This window comes from Triticum aestivum, chromosome 2B (genome assembly GCF_018294505.1).
Source record: "Triticum aestivum cultivar Chinese Spring chromosome 2B, IWGSC CS RefSeq v2.1, whole genome shotgun sequence".
Taxonomy (NCBI): domain Eukaryota; kingdom Viridiplantae; phylum Streptophyta; class Magnoliopsida; order Poales; family Poaceae; genus Triticum; species Triticum aestivum.
In genome coordinates this window covers 150,684,287-150,706,938 of record NC_057798.1, presented here as the reverse complement: position 1 = coordinate 150,706,938, position 22,652 = coordinate 150,684,287, and the positions used below count along the sequence as shown (strand labels likewise).

Below are 22,652 nucleotides of genomic sequence, written 5' to 3'. Positions count from 1 at the left end.
GAGGCCACCAAATTAAGTATCACTAACAAGCTTTTAAAGGTACACAGAAAGTACCAAACAAAGGGCAGTAACATTTCTCCAAATGTGTGGCTCTTCTAGTCAGTTTTAAAGAATGAAGTGTGTTTTGTATTTGCTTATCTATCATCGATTAACAGAGAGAAACAAGCTTATACAAAGCTCCAGTCAATAATGCCACAAAGTAAATGAATATAAATGGATGTAGTGCAAAACAAGAAGGTGAACTGGTTACACACCTTATGCCATTTACATCTCAGAAATCTCCTCCTTCAACCAATAAAGCCGAAGATTTGAGTCCTTGGTATTAATGAATATTTCTCGATTCATTGGGCATTTGAAAAGCCGCAGTGCCTTTGCTTTTTCTGCAACTGATAGATCTTCCATTGGTTCTAGCGCAGCCATACAGTTTCCAATCGAGAAGATGCCATCTTGCTTTGATTCCTTCAACTCGTCAACCAGTTTTGCAGATTGTTTCTTCCGAAAATCCATGTAATCCTCAAGTACAACAGCGATCTGGCTTTGCTTCCTCTTTTTCACAGGCAGTGCTCCCTTTTGTTCAGAGTTGGTAGATGTTGTAGCTTCAGGTTCATCTCTTCTTGATGCCCCTTGCCCTTGTAGATCATATGAGGACATACCATCATCAACATTGGTAGAGGAGATATGGTTCAAATCATTGGTAGAGGAATCCATAGGAGAAATGGCATCGCTTGTGAGATCCACTTGCGGAATTGATACAAAGTTCAAGTCTCCTGAAGCAATACTTCCTGCTCCAAAAAAAAGAAACATATCAGCATGTTCTCTTAGAAACATGAAAAAATACAAGTATCTCAACAATCTCACAAATACTATATAATTAAAGCAAGAATGAAAAGGATTTAATATGTAGGGTCGACGGAAACACATGATATAGGAAACACACCTTCATGTAGTGTAGCCAATGACTTGAAGATCATGAATGGTTTTGAACGGAACTTCTTTACCCTTGGATTATCCTATTGAATGCAACAACATTGTATGGTTGGGATCAATAAAACAATGCCTTGAAGAGCACGAATGGCAGTGAACAAACAATATATCAAGAAAAGAGCTAACCTTGATAAGTTCATCCCATATTACAGGTTCAACGATGATCATGCAAAGTGTATCATCCCATCCCGTGCCACTCTGTTTCCGAGAGTCTCTCACTGCCTTTTAAATCCTTATCCTTCTCTTGGATTTGTTGCTTGGTGAAATGAGCTAGTGGAAATTTCTGATTGAATGTATTTGTCATTCTAGTCCACCCTTCAGTAGTCCACCCATTTTGACCTTGATAAATGGGATTGTTGTGGTCAAGCATTATACCAACGAGACCTTTCTCGTATGCATGGTCCCAAGATGCCCTAGGCGCTGCCATAGCTACATTATTGAACCAACAATGGGGTACTAGTTAAATTTCACTCTACCACTACTTTACCTAAGAAAAGGTGAGAAAAAAATTACAAAATAAACTCATGTCCGACTAGTTGTTATAATCAGCCCACATTTGCACCGCGATCTGATCTCTAAGAGTGTTTCCATCGTTTGCCTCATTGTGATGATGTTGGTTGACATCATCTCCCTCTGGAACATCAACATATGTTTCTGGTGGAATTAACGGTGGTTGGTGATCCAACCATGCCTCATCACCACTTTGAGCTCTAATGATGTAATGGAATACAACACATGCCGCCGAAATCTTGATTTGTGACTCTATTGGGTAGTGATTGCCCACTTTCAAGATAGGGAAGCATTTTTTCAGAACACAAATGTTCCTTTCGATGTGGTTCCGGAGGATTGCATGGGTATGGTTGAACATCTCCCTATGGTCTGCATAGCCCGTATTAGATGAGTGTCGCCTCCTAAATTCACTTGGGTGATACCGAACTCCTCGATATGGTGCAAGAAAAGAAGGCGTGTTTGCATATCCACCATCTATGAGATAACATTTTCCATCTAGCACATGAAATCCCTTGCTAATAGCAGAATGAAGAACTCCTGCATCTGATGCGGACCCTTCCCACCCACATGAAATAAATGTGAAATTCAGATCAAAATCACATGCAACCATGACATTCTGTGAGAGGGTTCCTTTCCTATTCCTAAATGGGGGGCTTATCTTCAGCAATAGTGATGGGGATATGTGTTCCATCTATAGCACCAATGCAGTTCTGCACATTGAAAAAGAAATAACAAAGTTGGTAGGTTTAGAAATCTATGTGGAGAAGTTTCAAAAATTCCATTGATATGGAGATGTGTGTGTAGTGGTTCACCTGGAAATAAGGCCAATAACGGTTGTTCAAAACAATCTTCGGGTGGTGCTGGAGTGAACTTGGAATCTTTATAAATCTTTGGGCTAGAGTTGGAATTAAGTCAAAAATCATGTTTACCTTCCTATGAATTGTTTCTGCGCTGTGTTGGAAGTATTTTTGTAGATCTTGATTACTAGCATTGTGCGAAATCATGTACATGAACATTGCCAACTGCTCCTCGATAGCAACACGCGACGTACCCTTCAGTAGATTCTCTCTTCTAAGGTAATCCATGATAGACTTGAAAATCTCAGGTTCCATCCGAAACTCAACCTTAGACCAACTCTCGTGGCCTTCTAATATTTCCTTAACCTTTGCAGCCCCGGATAAAGATGATGTGTGAACTGGATGCTTTTCCTCATAAAGGGAAACATATAAAGCGGGAACCAAAAGGAAAAATAGTTCATCGTCTTCTTCTTGTTCTTGCGAGATAATCTTAATAATTTTATTTCTCCTACAATCCATCACTATTATACCTAATGAAAACAAAATTAATACAATGATAATAATTATAAATAAAGCAATAATAATACCATCTCTATTATGGCTGCAAAGAACCAATAGCTAGGAGCCTAGGAAGCTCAGGAGTGAATACAAAGATAATACCATTTCTATTGTAACATCTACGTACATAATTAAGAGCATCAGTTTTCTCATATACTAAAATAAGACCACTTTCAATACTAGGCAGAGAAAAACAACATCACAAGAGCAGTAGTTTTGCATAATTTAAGCTTCCTCAGTGGCCATGTCAAAGGGATGACTGCGTCACATACCTTTCTTGCTCCGAGTGAAAACTTCTCAATGATCGACGAATCAAAAGGCACCAAGCAATTGAACACAAAGTCTTCGGATAAAGCCAACTTCTAATATCAGAGCACCTGCATTTGAAACACGATAAAATAATGAATAGCTACATATAGATAACTAAATAGAGTTGGCCCACAAATCAATACCTACTAGAAAACAATGATCAGTCAGGAGGATCAATCAAATTTTGGCAGTAGGTAGCACAGGTTGAAATGAACGAACAAACAAAACTACAACAAGTATGTGACTGGACTCAGTAGTAACACCTCAAACGATACAAGGTAGTAACACCTCAAATCGACAGAGTGACAAATCAACTGTAGTCAGTCAGTCAAAGAGATGTGAACTCCGGCCAGCTAGCCACAACGACAAATCGATAAAACAAGTGTAGTATTCATCAACCAAAGAATGGCATCACATCATATCCATCAAGGAGCAGACGAACATTTTTTCCCGCAACAGCAGCAACTAGAGATTAGGGACCAATAGGAGCAACAAAAGCAGTATCCATCAGACTTGCATATATAGTCTACACAAGCAACCTTCACTCAACTAGTACACAATGGGTACCAAAAAAACAAACACGCTCAACTCAACTAGTTTTTCATCGCCAAAAAAACTGAACTAGTGTTTTATTGCCATCAACGATCTTAACCCAGCAAGCAAAATCTTCTTCCACCCAAACAAGTTCAGCTACCCACACCAAACCAAAACAACAGCAGACCCATCCCACCTACAACCATAGTAACCACCGAGCTTTCTATGATATAGTTCATCTCATGTGTCATTCAACTACCATTTTGCGTCAATCCTACCTCCTTGAACGAACCCACCTACAAACAAATTTGCCATCTTCACAATATACTAGAACATTGTGCATATAGAGGTAAAGGTGGATGTGCTCACTTGTGATGTCAGGATTAGATAGAGCACTTCAAAGCATTCGATGTTCTTCAGTACAACTGCTCACTTGGGGTCAGGGTACAAACCTCAAACAGGAGAGGAGGTCCCTTGATCTGTATAGACGCTCGTCAGTGCGTGTAGCAGGAAAGGAACCACTATGGCAAAGAAAAATAGTGAGTGGAAGAGGAGGAGGAGGGGATAACCTTGATGAGAAAGAGGAGGATGATCTATGGCTATCGTCTTTGCTGGAGGTGAGTAATGCTTCGAGGGAGAGACAAGATCCGGGAAGAAGGGGGTGACGAGCCCGATCGTCGTCGCCCCCACCGGAGGGACAAAGCATGGAGGTACAGGCCGGAGCGTGGTGGTGCGTCGCTTCTAGTTGTCGGGCGAAGCTCCGGAGGAGGGCGGAGCGTGGTGGCGCGTCATGCTTGGATCTTGCCGCCGCTGCCGCCTCTCGTTCGCGATACCAAGAGATCAAGGGTTTCCTCCCCGGCCACTCCAGGCGTGGAAGGTTCTCCCAGGGAAAATACGTGGAAGGGGCCGGGCTACCCCGATATCGTGGGCCACCAAATGGCCGGGTAGATCACCCAGGGCCAACTTGGCTCATGGGTTCCCAGCCCGGGGAACAAGAAGGGATCCCGGGGGGGAACTGTGAAACCAAATGAGGCCTAAGGTTGCGTCCTGCAAGCTTTTAGTCCATGGCGCGTAACCATGCCTTAACATGTTAAGATGTCAATGCACCTTAGGCTGGTTGTAATGGTAGTATTATAGCTAGTATTATGCATGCCAATTAGGCAATGTTGATGAGGTTGTTGGTTTTGATGTGACGGTTGTACATGTAGTTAGATCTATTAGCCAAACACCAAGTGGTCAGCTTGGTAAGCTATTAACAAAAATATTGCAGATCTATTAGCCAAACAGAAAAAAGGAAAAGATGTCGTTACTGGAAGAGGATCCATGCACCAACGTACATGGACTTTTCTCCCAACTAAGGTGACCTGATCAGGGGCACCCAAACAAACAGATGGTTTAGGTCCCCTGTCGCTAGCGCTAGATAAAAGGGGGTACGGGAGAGGGTTGGCTGCCTGTGAGATCACAATTCGCGTACGGTTTCTCTCCTCCCGATATTCTCTCACCCCATCCGATTAGGGGTGCTGCAGCGACGGGAAGACCCACTCGAGCCGCCGTTGTCGTCCCCGGACAATGACGGTGGCGTCCTGAGGGCATCAGGACGTTGAGGAGGCCCTCTACCTCTCTGACAGAGCAGGCGATCATGTCGACCTCTGTGACATGTAGAGGATCTCTAAACCCATCCATGTTCATATTGTTTTAGGTGATCTAGATGAAATTTCATCATACTGTTGGCATCCTAGTGATGCATTAGATCCAACAGAGGTGGCATAGAATTAAATGAATATAGAGAGAGTTGAGTATCATATCATGATAGCGTTTTATAATAAATGCTATGCTACTATGTGTCATGCATGGCAATACATAAAGTCATCTATGATACTAATAAAAGATACTATGCATTAGGGAGGTAGTATCATACACTAGTATTATATGCATGATACTACCTTATGATACTATGTGTTGCGCAAAACGATTCTAAGCCACCGCCGCCGCTCAAATGGTCGACCTCCTGTGTGGCCGACACCGTGCGGGTCGCCGTAGCCCCTCATGTCGTGGTGGCCGGCTTCTCTCCTCCCTTCCTGAAACGCCATGCGCGCGGACACCGGGGCCACGTTCGACGAAGGAGCGTGCGGAATTCATCCTGCGGCACGCTCCTCCAGCGAACGCAGCCGCCATGGCCGGCGCGCCTTTTGGGCCGCCGTCGAACGTCATCACTCTGCCAGAGAGTGAGAATCAGGGAGGAGGGGAGGAAATGGTCTCGGGTTAGCACGAGAGCAAGTTTTTTCCGATCGGGATCAAATCGAACCGTCCGTTTAGATCCGACGGTTCATCATTGCGCTGAGCTCCGAGTTGGGCCTTCGGGAGCTTAATGGCCATGTCCGGCCGTGGGCTGCGGCCCAGGTTATTTCAGTCCAGTGGAAAGTTATTTTTTCTTTTAATGTTTTCTTCTGCTGGGTTGGACCGTTTTACGTGTAGCTATGGGTATTTCGGGCACATATACATTTTGGCCATTTTCTGTCTTTTCCACTGCATTTTCAGTTAATACACATTATGTTTTTGCACTATTTTAGCCAGAAAATTCCTGAGATATGATGAATTAAAACATGTTATTATTCCGAGTAATTTTGAACCAACGAGATCTTTTATTTGGAATTTACGACATGTTTGCATGATGGATACTTTTTAGACATAAAAAATAATGATATTTTTTAATGTTGATGTTTAAATTGAGAATGAAATGACTCTAATTTTAATTCAGACCATCGTTGTTTTATTATCATGAGTTGTCACTTTATGATATTTTAGTTCCATGCCTTTTCTGCCCAACGGTGATATGACATGGAGTTGAAATTAAATCCTTGGCATGCTTGTTATTTTACCAATGTAAATTTATAATCATGCAAGTTTACTTGTGAATTTTTATGATAATTTCAGCTTCCGCTCCATTTCGGTCCGACATGATCGAACCACTTATGGGGAGTAACTTCCCGTGTTGGAAGTCCCAAGACAAATTATGTTTGGGTTGTAATGAGTTTGATTATGCCTTGAGGGAAGAAAAACCTATAGCACCCGTGGAAGGTGTTATAGGGTATCCAGAACTCAAAAAGGACTATGATGTCAAGATGGAAAAATGGAACAAGTCCAACCATATTGCGCTTCACATCATGAAAGCGACAATATCACCGGACATTTCTGAGGCACTCCCTAAGAAAGACACTGCTAAAGAATTCGTCGCTGAAATGGAGGAACAATTTAAAGGCTCGGACAAAGTGTATGCTCATGATATTTTTACTAAGCTTCTGCAAAAATACACTATTGACGGAAATGTTAGGTAGCACATACTAAGGCCGGTGAACGCTTTCACCAAGCTTACAGCTTTGGAGTGTTCTTTAAGTGAAGGTCTTCTTGTAATAATGATTCTTGAGTCTCTTCCAGAGGAATTTGAACAATTTAAGGTCAAATATAACTCTCTAAAGGAAAAATGGCCACTTAGTGAGATGACCGCAAGGATCGTCTAGGAGGAAGAGAGGATAATGAGACAGAAGAAAGACCATGTTTCTCATGTTGGCTCTAACAAGAGAAAGCATGAGGGCAAGGTTTCCCTAAGCCTCAGAAAAAACAATTCAAGAAAGAAGGCCCTAAGCCATTCGAGGGTAAAGAAGCCGGCGGCTCTTCTTCTGCTCCTAGCAGCTCCACTGCTGGAGAAAATGCTTGTAACTTCTGCATGCAGGAGGGACACTACCAAAGAGACTGCCCAGGCTTTCTAAAATGGATGAACAAAAGAGGTACCGATGAAATAATTTCTGTAGATGAATCTCTTTATGTCGATATTTCTATAAAGTCATGGTGGATTGATTTAGGCGCAACCACTCACGTTGCTAACTCTATGCAAGGATAAGAAATTGGATCCAAAAACAGTTAGCTATTTCTTTGTTGGATACCCTCATAGGGGAAAGGGATATTGTTTTTATTGTCCAAGTCATACCACCAAGTTTGTGGAGACTAGACAAGTGGTATTTTTTTGAGGATAATAAGGTCGCAAATTTAAGGGAGATCGATCTTGAGGATAAGCTGGTTTGTGCACCATCCCCGATTATCCAAGGTTTTTTTCAATACGAAGAAATGTGACATCTGATGATCCTGAATCTCACGGTTCAGTTCCTCGGTCAAATGGTGATCCGGAGACTAATAATGAAAATCCAGACACAAATGAGGACCACTAGGAAAATAATGATGTACCACCACCACCTCCTCCTGTGGGTACACCACGACATGAGAGTAACAAAGCCATATCAGATGATTATTGTTACTTTCATGATTGAGGATATGAATGATATGGAAAAGGTGGAGGATCCAACCTCTTATAAGGAAGCCATTAAAAGCAAAAATGTGTCCAAGTGGTTGGTTGCCATGGAAGACAAGTTGAAATCTATGTGCTCAAAAGACGTTAGGGAGTTAGTAGAAGTTCCCGATGGAGTTAAGAAAGTAGGTTGCAAGTGGGTCTACAAAACCAAGTGTGATTCCAAAGGGAATGTCGAATGGTTCAAGGCAAGGCTAGTGCCAAAAGGGTATACACAGAGAGAAGGAATTGACTATAAGCAAACCTTCTCTCCTGTGTCAACTAAGGATTCTTTCAGAATCATAATGACATTAGTAGCTCATTACGACCTAGAACTGCACCAAATGGATGTTAAAACGACATTTCCAAATGGTGGCATGAAAGAAAACGTTTAGATGGCTCAGCCGGAAGATTTTTGTTGTGGAAGGGAAGGAACATTTAGCATGTCGTCTGAAGAAATCAATTTATGGCTTAAAGCAAGCTTCAAGAGAGTGGTACCTCAAGTTTGATAAAATTATCAAAACTTTTGGTTTCACCGGAAATGTTGTGGACAACTGCATATATGTTAAGTTTAAAGGCAGTGGGTTCACAATTTTAGTCCTATATGTTGATGACATATTGTTGGCCTGTAGCGATAGTGATACGCTGCATGAGACCAAGAATTTTCTGTCATCCCGTTTTGATATGAAAGATCTTGGTGAAGCCTCGTATGTCCTTAGCATCGAGATTCGTCGAGATAGGTCCAGAGGAACGTTAGGACTATCTCAAAAGGCATACTGTGAGAGAGTACTCAAGAAATTCAATATGCATAAGTGCTCACCCTCACCTACCCCTATAGTTAAGGGCGATAAGTTTGGGCCATTTCAGTGTCCGAGGAACCTGCATGAAACTGAACAGATTAAGTCAGTTCCTTATGCTTCAGCTGTCGGAAGCATCATGTACGCTCAACTATGTACACGCATAGATTTATGTTTTCTAACCGGGATGCTTCGCAGATACCAATCAAATCCAGGATCGGACCATTGGTAGGCCGCAAAGAAAGTCTTGCGTTATATGCAAGGAACTAAGGATTTCATGCTTACATATAAAAAAACTGATAACCTAGAAATTGTTGGTTATTCTGACTCTGATTTTGTCGGGTATGTGGATAGTAAGAGATCCATGCTAAGTTATATATTCACACTCTGTCGGGGTAGCCATATCATGGGAAAGCTCCAAACGAACGTTAAATGCTGGATCTACAATGCAAGTAGAATTTGTGGCATCTCTTGAGGCCACCGGGCAGGCTCTATGGCTAAAGAATTTTATTCCAGGGCTAAAAGTGCTTGACAACATATCTAAACTAATTTTATTATACTGCGATAATGAACCCGTAGTATTCTATACGAGTAACAACAGGTCAAGTGATGCTGACAAACACATTGCAATGTCAAGTATTGCTATTCAACAAAGCATTCGGTTAAGAGACTTAATAAATGACAGAGAGAATCATGACCAATGTGACACTTGGCAATTTTACTGGGGGGGGCACAAAATATTCTAACAAAAGAATATATCTGGAGTTCATTGGCAATCCTATAGATGCACCTAAGCCATTTCAATGGATATGGAAATCATGCTCTTTAACCAAGCAAAAGTTCTTTTTCGGGTTGCTCCTGCAGGATAGGCTTAACACAAGAGATCTCCTCACCAGGAAAAAAATTTCATATCCAATCCACCTCATGTGTTTTATGTGATGATGAACCAAATGAGCACTTGATGCACCTCTTTTTCAGCTGTGATTTCAGTCAGAATTTCTGGATGAATATTGGCATCCAATGGAATACAGATTTTGATCTTCTTGAAATGTTGTTGGATGGCAAGAGACACAACAATATTAAGTGCTATAAGGAATGTTTGATTGCAGGTTGTTGGAGCTTATGGAAGCACAGGAACAATATCATATTTGATCATAAGGAAAAGAATATGGCATATTGTATCAGTACATTCAAACAACACCTTGATATGATTATCAAAAAAGCAAAGCCTAGTTTGAAGGAAGGAATGCAGAGCTGGCTGGACTATTTGTAGATTTTCTTACTTTACCATGTTCATTGTATAGTTGATGTAACATTATCCCTATTAATGAAAGTCAGAGTTACAGTGGGGGTTTTCCCTACTGTGTTTGCTCAAAAAAAAGTATCGTGTTGTGAAAGATAGAATCAAGGATCAAACTGTTGATGTTAAACATATAAGAACGAAGCATATGCTTGCAGATCCGCTACTAAAGGCTTACCACCCAATATTTTTCGCGAGCAAAACACCGGCATGGGAGTAATGAAAGCCTTATGATTCTGGAATAAGAGGACTGAGGGAGTCCTGGACTAGGGGGTGTCCGGACAGCCGGACTATCATCGTCCGCCGGACTCCAAGACTACGAAGATACAAGATTGAAGACTCCGTCCCGTGTCCGGATGGGACTTTCCTTGGCGTGGAAGGCAAGCTTGGCAATACGGATATGTAGATCTCCTACCATTGTAACCGACTCTGTGTAACCCTAGCCTCCTCCGGTGTCTATATAAACCGGAGGGCTTTAGTCCGTAGGACAACATACATCATAACAATCATACCATAGGCTAGCTTTAGGGTTTAGCCTCCTCGATCTCGTGGTAGATCCACTCTTGTACTACCCATATCATCAATATTAATCAAGCAGGACGTAGGGTTTTACCTCCATCGAGAGGGCCCGAACCTGGGTAAAAACATCGTGTCCCTCGTCTCCTGTTACCATCCGCCTAGATGCACAGTTCGGGACCCCCTACCCGAGATCCGCCGGTTTTGACACCGACATTGGTGCTTTCATTGAGAGTTCCTCTGTGCCGTCACTGATAGGCCCGATGGCGTCTTCAACCAACAACGCTGTCCAGGGTGAGACTTTTCTCCCCGGACAGATCTTCGAATTCGGCGGCTTCGCACTGCGGGCTAATTCGCTTGGCCATCTAGAGCAGATCGAAAGCTACGCCCCTGGCCGTCAGGTCAGATTCGGAAGCCTAAACTTCACGGCCGACGTCCGCGGAGACTTGATCTTCGACGGACTCGAGCCACAGCCGAGCGCGCCGCACTGTGACGATGGGCATGATCTAGCTCTACCGCCGAACAGTGCCTTGGTGGCCGCACATGAATCCGCTTCGGCCATCAGTCCGGAGCCGATCGCCCAGATCGAGGATTGGTGGATAGACGCCGCCTCAGGGGCTTCAACTTCCACGGCGATGGAGCCGAACATTAATCTTGTCCCCCGCGAAACTCGTGATTCCGAGGTGCCGGACTCCTTGCCGAACTCCGAACCTCCCACGCCCCTACCAATCGATTCGGATTGGGCGCCGGTTATGGAATTCACCACCGCGGACATCTTCCAACAGTCACCCTTTGGCGACATCCTAAATTGGCTAAAGCACCTCTCGTTATCGGGAGAGTCCTGGCCGGATTATGGCCAGGATAGTTGGGGTACGGACGATGAAGAAATTCAGAGCCCACCCACCACCCACTTTGTAGCCACTGTCGACGATCTAACCGACATGCTAGACTACGACTCTGAAGACATCGACGGAATAGACGACGATGCCGGAGACGAACAAGAAACAGAGCCTATAAGGCACGGGAGGACCACCCCGTCATATGACATATACATGGTGGATACCCCAAAAGAGAGCGATAACGAGGACCAACGGGCCGCGGCAGAAGATAACCCCGTCGATGAACAACCAAAACGGCGGCGCAGACGCCGCCCTAAGTCCCGCCTCGACAACAACAACGCTCCTAAGGAGCCCGTAATACAGCAGGGCTCACAAGTGGACGACGAATATGCAGATAAGCAACCGTCCGAACATGACGAGTCAGATAATCAGTCCAGGCCCGGCGAAAACGACAGTCCGGACGATCTCATGCCGGACATGCCGCCGGAGAGCAAAAACCTTCAGAAAAGACTCGTCAACACTGCAAGAAGCCTGAAGAAGGAAAAGCGGAAGCTCAAAACAGCGGAAGACACACTCAGAATGAGATGGAGCAAAGTGCTCAAGACCGCGGACAAATACGGCAATGGTCACCAATCAAAGAGCTACCCGAAGCGCAAGCTGCTACCAGAATTTGACGAGGAGGCCATAGAGCCTCCACCGTCAAGAAATAAAGAGGCCGCCTGGTTGGATAGACGGCCAGATGATAGGCCAAATTCTGAAAGCGGCGCCGCACATAAACCAACTAATGAACCTGGAAAGACAGATGGCCCACCCAGGTCCATCTACGGGCCAAAGAAGAAGGCCCCAGGAAGCAAGGCAACACGTCAAGTGTCCGAAGATAGTGGCACACCAAAATACAGGGGCGCCGCACACCCACTATGTTTCACCGATGAGGTGCTGGACCATGAATTCCCAGCAGAATTTAAACCCATAAACATAGAGGCTTACGATGGAACAACAGACCCTGGAGTCTGGATAGAAGATTACATACTACATATACACATGGCCAGAGGAGATGATCTCCACGCCATAAAATACCTACCCCTCAAGCTCAAAGGGCCAGCCCGTCATTGGCTTAAAAGCCTCCCAGAAAATACTGTGGGAAGTTGGGAAGAGCTCGAGGAAGCGTTTAGAGCAAATTTTCAAGGGACCTATGTCCGCCCTCCGGATGCAGATGATTTAAGTCATATAACTCAACAGCCCGGAGAGTCAGCGCGCAAATTCTGGAACAGGTTCCTCACCAAAAAGAACCAAATAGTCGACTGTCCGGACGCCGAAGCCTTAGCAGCTTTTAAACACAATGTTCGAGACGAATGGCTTGCCAGACACCTCGGCCAAGAAAAACCGAGGACAATGCCCGTGCTAACAAGCCTCATGACCCGCTTCTGTGTGGGAGAGGATAGCTGGCTAGCAAGATGCAGCACCAGCGACCCAAGTACATCCGAGATAAGAGATGGAAACGGAAAATCGCGGCGCAGAAAAGAGCAGCGCCGGAATAAAGAGAAAAGCCCAAAGAGCACGACAGTCAACACCGGATTCAAAAGCTCGCGGCCAAACAACAAAACATCGCCTCTTAAGGATGACGACGATGAGCTGTCCAACTCAAACAAAATTTTGAGTCGGATATGTCAAATCCACAGCACCCCCGGAAGGCCTGCAAACCACACCCATCGGGACTGTTGGGTTTTTAAACAGTCTGGCCGACTAAACGCCGAACACAAGGGGCTCGACGCGTCAAGCGAAGACGATAAATCCCACCAGCAGAGCACCGGAAAACAAAAGACTTTCCCACAAGGGGTCAAAGCAGTGAATTCACTTCATGTGATAATACGGAAAAATAGTGCGGCACTTTCTAAAAAGAGCTTCGCGCGGTCCAACCCAGCAGACCATAGAGATTGGATATCAAAACCAATCACTTTCGACCACATGGACTATTCTAGAAGCGTTCGAAACGCGGGACGGACTCCCCTGATATTGAATCCCATAATAGACGGACTACAATTTACTAAAGTCCTAAGGGACGGAGGCAGCGACTTAAACCTGCTGTATTCAAACACAATCCGTCAGATGGGGATAGACCCTACAAAAATTCGACACAGCCGCACTTCCTTCAAAGGAGTGACGCCAGGCCCTTACGCCAAGTGCACAGGCTCCCTATTACTAGAAGTCGTGTTCGGATCACCGAACAATTTTCGGCGCGAAAAACTAATTTTTCACATCGTCCCATTTAAAAGTGGATATCAAGCACTCTTGGGACGAAAGGCTTTTGTCCGTTTCAACGCCATACCGCATTACGCATCTCTTACACTCAAGATGCCCGGTCCGCGTGGCATCATTTCAGTGCGAGGGTCACTCAAAGACCCCGGACTCGGATAGACGAGTCCGGCTTCAGCAGGCTAGGGGTTCCCTAGCCGCACACCTCTTCACAGAGGGCAGCGCGCACAAACAACCGCGGGTTCATACAAACCCTGCTTTACTTATTTATATTTCTTCTTTTACACGTATATTTTTCGCACGAATTGTTTTCAAACTAAGCGTTCCTCTCCTTTTACAGATGAACAACGTGCATACCCGTCCAGGATAATGGCGAACGGAGACACAGGCGCAGACGTGCAGTAGGGACCCGTTGTGAGGATTCTTTTCAGATTAAGACCCTGCGTAAACCTTTTTTACTGTCTCTTGTTGTTATTCTCCCTTTGTTTCTTCCTATAGCCAAAGCGGAGCCTGACGTTTTGGCATCGGCCGCGTCAGAAGACTATGCCCATACCTGGACACGAGGGGCTTAGGGCATTGTTCTGCCCATTATCATAAAGACCGGACACCTTCGGGAGTGTTCGGCGTCTCGAGTTAGGCATTATATGCATCAGCTCCGAATCATGTCTTTGATCAAATGTTGGGTTTGCCCGGCTCCTGTGTTTTGCTGCCTTACGTTCCGTATCATCGGCTAACGCGGCACCAGGAGAATTACTGCGATTGTGCCCCAGTTCGGCTGGGCGAGCACCTCAGTAGAGAAAGCCGAAAATTGACTGTCATGATATAGCGAGAGACTGGTCAACCACTCGATCGACCACCGGAATGTTTAGAATTCCCCTCTTTGACGAAGGACCGTTTCCCGGTCAGGCACACACGCGCCCCGAATTCGGAGAAGTGCGGTGCCCCAACGGGCTATATCGTAGCCCCACCCTCGAACTCCACTGGCTAAGTGAAAGTGATAAAGCATTATAGTCCGGATTGCCTTGTTTGCTACGCTACCACCTCCTTAACAGGACCAAGACGTCGGATTAAGTGTGAAAACGCGCTATTTTTGCGAACACCCCCGCACCTTGTGCGTGGGGGCTGAAGCCGAAGACTGCAATCTTTCAGGTTATACAAATGTATACGTAAACGGCCGCATAGGAGAAGTTTTACTACTTGGGACGCACAAGTATAAAAAGCAGTTGTAGCATAATCATCGTTTTACAAGCTAAAAACGTTCATTTGAACGTGACATTTTTTGAGCACTGCGACTCTATTACACGAGCGCCACGCATAACTTCCCCGAAATAGTGCTCGGCGGGGAGCCGGTTTTCATCCGAGCCCTGGGCGGCAACAGCGGTGGCATCCATCTCCGTCCAATGCGCCTTCACGTGGGCAAGAGCCATCCGCGCGCCCTCGATGCAGGCCGACCGCTTCATCTCCTTGATATGCGGCACCGCTCCAAGGAACTGCTGCAGTAAGCCGAAGTAGCTCGTCGCCTTGGGCCTCTCTGGCCAGACATGAGCCACGATGTCAGTCATGGCAAGTCCGGATAACCTATTTAGCTCGGCCCATTCGGCTAACCGGTCGGTCAACGGAAGTGAGCGATCCAGACTATGGAATTGAGACCAAAATAGCTCTTCCGTCTTGTGATCCTTCTGGCCCCGGAAGTGCTCAACGGCATCAGCCGCACTTGCCGCTAAGTCCATATACGGATCCTCCGGACTCCACAGCCGATCAAATTGAGCATACTTTTGATCCATAAACCGGCGACGCAGTAGATAAGGCTTGCCAGCCACGATATCTCCGGCCTGGCGCAGCTCCTCCCTCATGGCCCGCATTGCAGAGCGGGCATCCTTGGCCTCGGCGGTGGCCTTCCTCAGTTCTTCCCGCTCCGGTAAACGCTCCTTTTCAAGAGCCTCATTGCGGTCGGCAGCATCTTTCACTTTCACGGCCAATTCGGCCACCTCTTCCCTGCTTAGGCAGTGTGCAGCCTTTTCGGCTTTCAACTCCTCGGCCGCCCTCGAGGCAGCCGCGTCACTCCTTCGGGCTTGCTCCTTAGCTTGGGCAAGTTCGGCCCGAAGGCTCTCCACAGCAGCAGCACCGTCTGTACAACAGCATATAATTTATCAGAGGAGGGCTTTGACCCCCTTAATAAAGCGACTGCGGAGAACTCATTTACCTTGCGACTCGTCAAGTCGCCGGTTGACAAGCGCGATGTCCGCATCCGCCACGTCAAGTTGCCGCATTAACTCGGCAACTCCACTAGTCCGGCTAGCCCTCGGACTATCTGCCACCTGCATAGGAATGGCGACATTAATTACTTGCGATTTTGATCCTCGGCACGCTGTCGTCTTCGACAACCTACCGAGTCTCGGGGGCTACTATCTATACATGGCGCATTTTTATGTGCAAAACTGTTAATAGACAAAGGGATGCGTCATTCTCGCGTACCTCAAACCCCGCCAGCAAACTCATAGCAGCATTGCGCAATCCGCTCTCGGCGGACGAAATCCTTCCAATCACCATACACATCAACGTACGGTGATCTTCTGAGATGGACACCCTCTCAAGCAGATTCTTCAGTTCTCCCGGCCGGATACTAGCGGGTGCCGAACTCTCTGGCCCCTCCGGACTCGGGGATACCCTCCGTGACGATACTTCAGGCTCGTCTGCCTTATCTGACGGCGCAGCAGACGGAGGCGTTTCGCTCTCCATCATCTCCGGAAGAAGGTCCCCCGAAGATGAACTCATCTGAGAAGGCTGCAGATCCGAACTGCAAGATAAATATTTCGGTTACCCACAGAAGCACAAATGGAGGTATTTCCTTACTAATTAACTCCCCTTTTCATACTCACGGCTCAATGGAGGGCTGATCCTTTGGCGATGATTGTACGTCCGGATTCTCCCCGGACGCCGGACCCCCCGGTGAAGATCTCTTCCCCCGCTTAGGGGCTTTGGCCTCCGGATCTTCGGAGGCGGTCCTCTTCTCCCCCTGGAAGGAGGGGTTTTTGATTCCCCCCTCTTCAGACGCCCCTTTGGGCGAAATAACAGCTCCTCTATCTTCCCCATCGCTCCCTTCCATGGGCGCGACCTCCAACATTCTGACCAGCACGGGCTCCAGTGCGGTCTCTGGGAGGGGGGCCGGACACCTTATCAGCCTCGAATGTGCTACCCACTCCTGTGAAGAGTAAGGGGTCAGGAGGCGAACTCTAGAAAAGCAGATAAACGGAGCGTCCGGACTCTGAGCTATTTACCTGAGTATCCGGGCGATTGCGGCCTAGGCCTGCGTCCTCGGCCAATTCCGGGCATGCTACCTGCGGTCCGAAGAACAACTTGTACATCTCCACGGGTGTCGCACCCATGAAGTGTTGGAGAATCCGAGGTCCCTCCGGGTTGAACTCCCACAGACGGAGAGGACGGCGTTTGCAGGGCAGAAGATGCCTGATTAGCATAACCTGCATCACCACAATCAGATTGATCTCCCTCGCCTAGAGATCTCGAATCCGGCCCTGCAATAAGGGCACGTCTTCAGACGGTCCCCAATTGAGCCCTTGGTTGACCCATGACATCAGTCGGCATGGAGGTCCCGGGCGGAATGAAGGCGGCGGCTTTTGCTTGCTGCCCTTCGGAGCGGTGATATAGAACCACTCCTGCTGCCACAGTCCGAGTTCCTCTTGGAAGGAACCCTCGGGCCACGGGGCATCGGCCTTTTTGCTTATGGCCGCCCCGCCGCACTCCGCTTGACGCCCCCCGATCATCTTCGTCTCCACATTGAAGGTCTTCAGCCACAGGCCGAAGTGGGGAGTGACGCGGAGGAAGGCTTCGCAGACGATAATGAATGCGGAGATGTGGAGGATGGACTCCGGAGCCAAGTCGTGAAAATCCAGCCCGTAGTAGAACATGAGCCCTCTCACGAAGGGGTCCGTCGGGAAGCCTAAACCCCGACGGAGGTGGGATACGAAGACAACGAACTCACCGGGCTCGAGGGTAGGCACGGCCTGCCCTTGGGCAGGCAACCTGTGCGAAACCTCGTAGGCCAGGTACTTGGCCTCACGTAACTTTAATATGTCCTCCTCCGTGACGGAGGAGGGCATCCACCGGCCTTGGAGGTCGGAGCCGGACATGGTTGAGAATCCGAAGCGCTCGAATCTGAAGCTCTGGGTATTGGAACTGGGAGCGAGGAGGAGATTCGATGTGAGATTGAAGAACAAGAACAAGCCTTGGTCCTCTTATAAAGGGGGAAAATACAAAGAGCCGTCTCCGTGACCGTTCGGGATTCACCTTCGATAGAGGAGGCGTGGCGACGGGAACGGTTGGGTTACCCACACACGTATTGATGAGAATCCCGGGATAAGGGGAACACGATCTCTGCTTCGACAAGACGTGCCAAGGAAATCGCTTCGCTAAACGTGCTGAGGTGGTATAGTAAAAAACGATTCAAGTAAAAGCCTGGCAGCGGTGTGATGTCACGCCGCGTAATACGTCAGCAGATTGGACTAGTGTACATTATATTCTCTCTACGGTGGAATGTGGAATTTATTTTGCAGAGCCGGACACTATCCTGGTGTTCATGATCTTCTCTGGATTATTCAAGGGAGGAACCCGCCTTGCAATGCCGAACATTATGCGCGCCGGACTAATCGTCATTGAAGCCTGGTTCAGGGGCTACTGAGGGAGTCCTGGACTAGGGGGTGTCCGGACAGCCGGACTATCATCATCCGCCGGACTCCAAGACTACGAAGATACAAGATTGAAGACTCTGTCCCATGTCCGGATGGGACTTTCCTTGGCGTGGAAGGCAAGCTTGGCAATACGGATATGTAGATCTCCTACCATTGTAACCGACTCTGTGTAACCCTAGCCTCCTCCGGTGTCTATATAAACCGGAGGGCTTTAGTCCGTAGGACAACATACATCATAACAATCATACCATAGGCTAGCTTTAGGGTTTAGCCTCCTCGATCTCGTGGTAGATCCACTCTTGTACTACCCATATCATCAATATTAATCAAGCAGGACGTAGGGTTTTACCTCCATCGAGAGGGCCCGAACCTGGGTAAAAACATCGTGTCCCTCGTCTCCTGTTACCATCCGCCTAGACGCACAGTTCGGGACCCCCTACCCGAGATCCGCCGGTTTTGACACCGACAAGGACCATTAAAATAAACCACTCCTCAATATGCAAAATGTTTTCCATTTCGAAATAGGCAGGTGTGCTATAAGTGTTGAGGTTCTACGAGTTTTTTTTTTGAGTTGTTGTAACATCTCACTTTGGTACACCATTCCTATGGAGAATGGGCAAATGCAGTTAAGACTAACGATCAATGGGGGAATGTTATTTTGATCTGACGGTCGTACATGCAGTTAGATCTATCAGCCAAACAGAAAAAAAGAGGAAAAGATAACATTACTAGAAGTGGGCCCATGCACCAACCTACATGGACTGAGGCGCCCTGATCGGGGGCACCCCAAACCAACTAATGGTTTAGGTCCCCTGTCGCCAGCGCTAGATAAAAGGTGGTACGGGACTGGGTTGGCTGCCTGCGAGATCACAATTCAGTATGGTTTCTCTCCTCCCGATATTCTCTCACCCCGTCCGATCAGGGGAGCGCTGCAGCGACGGGAAGACCCACTCCAGCCGCTGCTGTCGTCCCCGGACAGTGTCGGTAGCGTCCTGAGGGCATCAGGATGTTGAGGAGGTCCTCTACCTCGACTACATCACCCCTGCATCACGCCTGCACCGAGCAGGCGATAATGTAAACCTCCGTGACATGTAAAGGATCTCTAAACCCATCCATGTTCATGTTGTATTAGGTGATCTAGATGAAATTTCATCATACTGTTGGCATCCTAGTGATGCATTAGATCCAACAAAGGTGGCATAGAATTAAATGAAAAAAAAAAGATAGTTGAGTATCATATCATGATGCCATATTATAATAAATGCTATGCTATCATGTGTCATGCATGACATACATAAAGTGCATATGAAGTTTGGTCAAAGTCAAGCTTTGTAAAGTTTGACTAATTTTATGTTAAAAAATATCAACATTCACAATATAAAATCAATATTATCAGATGCACCATGAAATGTATTTTCATACTATATAGTTTTAGTATTGTAGGTATTCATATTTTTTGATATAAATTTGGTCAAACTTCGTATAGTTTGACTATGACCAAACTTTATACGCGGAGTAAAAAGAAACGGAGGGAGTACAAATAAAAGATACTCCCTCCGTAAAGAAATATAAGAGCGTTTAGATCACTGAAGTAGTGATCTAAATGCTCTTATATTTCTTTACAGAGGGAGTACTATGCATTAGGAAGGTATAAGTATTCTACACTAGTATTGTATGCATATATTACCTTATGATACTACCCATTTGAAGCAGCCTTACATACGTACGTACTAACAAAACACTGACAATGAGACAAACGTACAGAGCACGTAGCACGTACACTGAATAAGCTCGGGTCAGTTCGTTGCATGACGGTTGCACAGACCGCGCGTGTGCAGTACTCCGTTCCAAAATAATTGTCTTTCCAGCCATCTCAAATGGACTACAACATACGGATGTATGTAGACATGTTTTAGAGTGTAGATTCACTCATTTTGCTCCGTATGTAGTCACTTGTTGAAATCTCTAGAAAGACAATTATTTAGGAACGGAGGAAGTAGTAGAAAGGATAACAGCTTTGCTTTTGATCTGTTTGTTCATCGCGTCGACACGCCCAACCGAAACCCGGGTTCCGGGTTTCTCACACGTGTAAAGCGCCGAAGGAGGCATATGCGTTTGGCACAATTCGTTGGAGCGATGGCGGATCAACTAACTCTGGTGGACCACGATGCCACACTCGCCCCCCTCGATCCATCTTTTTCCCGAACATAGTAGCACCGTGCATCTCAGTTATCAGTATCGTCGTTAATCGATTGATTAGCAGCAGGAAAGCGAGTAATCTCGAGATCAATTTGAACTTCAGAAACACGAGGGCCAGTCACGTGCGGCTCGCAGGCTGGTCATCCTGTCATGCTAAACCGGAAAAAAAAAAGACACGGTTGTCAGAGGTGTCGCCGGCGGGAGGCGCGCGACAGGATCACCGGCCGCGCGGGGGAATGAGTACGCGTCCGTGTCCGGTGTCCCCATCCCCGTCAGGCCAAGAAGCAGAACACCTCGCCGTCGCGGTCGCCGACGTGTCCCCTTCAGGCCCCGTTCTGCCGACGTCCCTGCCCCCGTTCCGCTCAGCAGCGGCTCAGCGACAATCTGTACGACCTGTGCGGCTGCCGTATTTAATCCCGGCTGATCACGACGCGAAACCGCCGATGCGAACGAACGACACAGTTTTGCTTCACAGCACAATTTGGAAACAATTTCATAATGGGATTGGATCTCTGGTGAGTAAACTATAAGATCAATGGGGTAGATCGGGTTGGATTGGATTGCGATGGGCGCAATGATTATTCGGTTGGAGGAGCATAGCTAGCTCTGGATGGACCGCACGGGCACGCTTGTCTTGTCACTGCTGCTGCTTGGACCTCGCAGAAATATTGTGGAATGTGGACCCTTTTTTTAATGGAAAAATACGGGGCATATTCTACCTGTAATCTAAAATGGATTCCTGAGGTTGCTTCCTGCTTAACCCTACCGGAGTAGAGTAGTAGTACTATTTTAGTGTTGAACCTGGCCAGCTTGAGAAGGAGAAGGTGAATGTTGGTACTATTTTAATCAATATTAATTATCGTTTATTGAGTATAAAATTGTACAAAATCAGCGATAATCAATATAATCAATATGGATAGGAGGGAGTACAAGTTATGACTTTCTTTAGCCTGTTCTTGAAATTATGGTTGTGTAGTCCGCCTATACCCAAAACCGAATACTACCATCTTTACACGATGAAAAGACAATTTTCAAGCTTATAGAAATATATTCTGCTTCCCCAATATCATTATCAAGCACTAGAATAATATTGCCACCATATCAGTAACAGTAATAGTAATGGTAGACGTTTTCGGATGGACCGCAATACCGTGGCCTGAGAAAACAATGTACAATGTGAACCTTTATTAATATCAAATTATACATTCTACTTGTGGATCATATTGAATATTGTGGAGGTTGCTTCAAGCTTGACAACTCCGGCGCTATTTTATTGTGCAGCCTGATGGATGGGTTTCTCAACAACTTGCAATACACGAAACATAAATCCGGTGACTCGCATATCTTGATTGCGTAGTGCTCGTGTTATTCAAAAGGGAAACCCGTCTTTATGCAGCGCAAGTGCATTCTTAAGATCACTAATAAATTGTGTTTTTTCTCCCGACAATCCAAGACTAGAATAATACTGTACGTGCCTGTTAGTATACAAGCATCAGTAGACGTTTTCGAAAGCGCACGGCGTATGCGACGAAACACATCCGTGTCCACTGTCAAGAGCAAGGTGTCCTCGCAAAAAAAAAAAAAAAGAAGAAGAGCAAGGTGCGTCCTGCATAACAGAGCGCCGTCACGCACCGGAGATTTGACTGGTGATTTTTATACAGCATGGACGGCTGCAAAGTTTCACCTTTTTCACAATAGAAGAAAGAAAGGAAACCCACGGAAGAGATTAAAAAGAAAAAAAAAAGTAGAAAGAAGAATCTCAGGTCACGTGTAGGGAGCTCGTGAGCTCTGCAGAGCGTTCGGCCGCAGAGGATCCCGCTGAGCGCGCCGCAAGTGCGTAGTACCCGACTTGGGAGGGGCCAATGCTTTCCTTTCCCTCCATATTTAAACGGCCCATTTGGCGGGGCACCCGACGCGTCACGGGACGACCGGGCGGCGGTCACGCTGCGGAGTAGGGGCCACGCAGCCGCCGATCCCCCTGGACCCACGCGTCAGTGGCACGAGTGCTGCC

The 22,652-nt window shown here is 46.5% G+C and overlaps 1 pseudogene; it reads right to left on the bottom strand.

Moving 5' to 3' along the window:
- Positions 1-264: 264 nt before the first annotated feature.
- Positions 265-1,697, bottom strand: LOC123039127 (uncharacterized; annotated as a pseudogene).
- Between the last annotated feature and the right edge of the window lie 20,955 nt (positions 1,698-22,652).